The sequence below is a fragment of the Silene latifolia genome, chromosome 2, assembly GCF_048544455.1.
Source record: "Silene latifolia isolate original U9 population chromosome 2, ASM4854445v1, whole genome shotgun sequence".
NCBI lineage: Eukaryota > Viridiplantae > Streptophyta > Magnoliopsida > Caryophyllales > Caryophyllaceae > Silene > Silene latifolia.
Window position 1 is genome coordinate 172,321,194 of NC_133527.1, and position 3,514 is coordinate 172,324,707.

A 3,514-nucleotide genomic window follows, 5' to 3' on the forward strand; every position below is an offset into this window, starting at 1 on the left:
CACCTCTTCACCAGGTGGTTGGCTATGTCCAGGTGGACTACGAGTGGGTCGCTGTGAGGGGCGATGACTCCCTCGTAGTCCTTCTTCCCAATAGTTATATCGGGGATATTGGAAGCGGGAGCCGCTGTGTTGGGCACAAAGTTGATGGCCTGATACAGCTCGTTCAGGTGTCGTTTGTGCCCATGAGCGGACCCACCGTTCTCGTTGCCTCGATAACAACATGGATCACTCCTATCCGTTCAAAGACGGATTTCTTGTTTCAACCGCCGGCGTCAGTCTTTTGGCCTTTGGCAACATATTTGCCGAGGCTCCCTATGACACCCTTAAATCTAGCCTTAATTATATACGTAAATTCTACAGAAAAACTGGTAGGATATGGTTGTAAATGGTTCAACTAGTCCAAAAACCTGCAATTTCAAAACATTTTTCTAACTAAACCATTCACAACCAATTCCAACTCACGAAGAGTGTCAAAAACCCTGCAACAACTGATAAACTAATATACATACATAACTTAAGACGCGGAAATATAAGGATACAAACCAAAAATAGAAAAGGGAGACATATGTCCCTTCAAATTATATACAAACCAAAAGTGTAAAAGGTTTACTAATAGAACAGCCAACACTAGGTCCAAGGTTCCTTGCTCACTAGCCCGTCTGTGACCCCAACTAAGCATCAACAACCTGTCAATCGCATTTTATACAAACACGAAAGCCACAATTCAGTGGGGAGTAACTTCGAGTCCTCCCAGCCACGAATCGTCAAAATTTATGTAACATGTAATGCAACATGTAAACAATTTAATAAACCATTTACTTATCATGTATTCTAACAAATGACCCCTAAACTGACCAAACTAAACTTTCATGTGATTCATATAACAAATAGTAATCCAAACTTTATCAATCAGAACCGCTTACATCTCACCTATTACGATTCATAAAATCACCATACAAGAAAGGGCAATATATCAAAGACAGGCATAAGTTCTTAGTACGGTCAATAGTCACTTTGTAACTCAAGTCTATACCACGAGGTAGGGAAGGTAATCGAACCGGTATCTTGGCTCAGCGGTTACTATTAAGAAAACATGGCCAAGAGACAACACAACCCTAGCCTAAAATCTACGCAGACCTAGACATGCGGATACACACCACCGCACCCAAGACTCACAACTTTTTTTAAAACAAAGTGAAGTGAGTACCCTAAGGACACCACCGAAGGGTCGGCTAGTACTTAAGCAGACCCCATACTATCAAAATAAGTACCGAGGTCATGCCCCAACTTGGATAAACATCCACTAGTCAGAACACAAAGGCTATCAAGGGTGAACATATACTCGTCAAAGACTATAAAGACCTATCTATGATGAAGGCCGAAATACTCACCTAGGACCTAGTCACAGCTAGTCCCAGCTTGAATATTTTAGCCCACACCACCCAAGACTCACCACATAAGTCAAGTAAGACACCCACTTAACCTTAAGAGGGCAAAAAGTCCTACTTACCAACATAAATTCTAACATTCTATCATGTGAAAGCTATATAAATGTCTATTTACAGCATACAATCCCAACAGTTCCTCAATAAGAATTCAATACTAACTTCCAATTCTAGCAATTTTAACAATATTAAAGGCTTTAGGGGAATCTAGGGCCATTACTACAAAATAAGAAGCTATTTAAATTCAACTAATTACACATGTGAAATAGGGATATAATAAATGGCCTAAAACAAGAAAAAGGCCGATTATCTAATTCATTCAACCGAATTTTTACCCGCAACTCCAGCCCTGCGACAGGTAAGGGTCAAATTGCGGCTGACCAATCACTCAGTTAACTGACATCGCATCAGTCAAAGGGACTAAGGCTCAGTTTTCGGCACAATCAACAAAACATTACAATTATCGCTATAAAATTCATTTTGTAAACTATCCTAACATGTGATAACTATCAATATAACATAATTTTTCTACCATTAACATAACTTTTAATTACTAGCATGCTTCAATTCAAATTACTACCCTTTTGTTATTTATTCTATTCTAATACTCCCTCCAAGTTTCTTATATCTTCCCCTTTCTTTTGGGCACAAAAATTAAGAAAGGGGAAGAAAGAAGGAATAAAGTAGAATAAATTATTGTAAGTTGTGAAATTTATAGGTGAGAGAAAATAATAAAGAATGAATGATGAATAAAGAATAGATAAAGTAATGAGAGTTGTTGATTTTTTAGGAGAGAGAAATTAATAAAAAATGAATGAAACTTACCAAAAAAAGGAAAGAGGGAAGATAATCAAACTTGTGTGAAAAAGGAAAGAGGGAAGATATAAGAAAATTGGAGGGAGTATTAATTAACCCGAAAAGACCAAGATTGTACGAAAACCCGCGAAACCAGCACGGACCAACCCGGGCCAACCCCAAGCCCGGCCGTGGCTGCCGTGGGCCTGCCGGCTGCCGCTTGACGGCTCACGCCGCACCATTTCCTTTTTTTTTTTTTTTTTTCATTTTTATACATTATAAGACCGTCTGAACATTAATTAATCGTTCCCAATTCAACTTTGTTAATTTAAACTAACAAAAGGCATAATTTAAGCTAACAATTGACATGCATGCAACCATTCTAAACATGTGAAAACTAATTCTCAAACAAAAATTCACCAAACATACAAAAATCAAAAACATGTGACGATAATTCGTCGAGTAACTCGAAATATGTTACCTTAAGCTAGAAAAAGAACAATTAACACCTTGAAAAACCAAACCCTAACGACACTAGCCGCTATCCTCTACAATATACGAGTCCCCGAACTCGTCTTCCAATCCTTCACCTAAATAAACAATTAAAACACAATAATAAGCATATAAACCGAAAATACCGAAATTTTGTCTTAAAATAACTTAATGAAAACTGAAATTAGAACATACTAAGTTGTAGATCTCGGCGAGGGGATTCCGGAAAGGTAAATTTCGTGAAAAACGGACTAGTAACGAATGAGTTGTGACGATTTTGAGCTTGATTTTGTGTATGTTAATGGTGTTTGGTCTTTTATGAGATGTTGATGATGATGACATAAAAAAAATCAGAAATGAAAGGTAAATGGGAAGGGTGGTGCGCGTGAAAGGAGAAAGGAAAGGAGAAAAGGAAAGTGCGGGATTTTTAGTCGGGATTTTTACGAGTCGGTTTTGACTCATTTCAATAATACTTAAATCCGTAAGTCAAACGCAAATTCCGTCAAGACCAAAGTTTTTAAACACGAGATTACAATAAAATTGAGTATTAATACGACCCATTTCCAAATTCGTTTACCCAACGTTCAAACGAATTGTCATTTTCCCCCGATACGCCCTTATTTCGAAATAAAAGATTTTACACGGTTTAAACTATTTTTAAACATTTCAAAACTATCAAAATAAATACTTTTCTTCAAAATATAATAAAATTATATTTCTTTGAATTATTTTTACTTTAAATACATTATTGTCAAATTTTACTTGATTAATTAATTATTTTA

General features: G+C 36.7%; 1 long non-coding RNA gene across 1 annotated transcript; it reads right to left on the minus strand.

Annotated features, from left to right (window-relative positions):
• Positions 1 to 411: 411 nt before the first annotated feature.
• On the minus strand, positions 412 to 3,175 carry LOC141631170 (uncharacterized). The gene is made up of 3 exons (XR_012537600.1): positions 2,928 to 3,175; positions 2,722 to 2,830; positions 412 to 686 (listed from the first exon to the last, which is right to left on the minus strand). It is a non-coding gene; the product is annotated as an uncharacterized LOC141631170 (long non-coding RNA).
• Between the last annotated feature and the right edge of the window lie 339 nt (positions 3,176 to 3,514).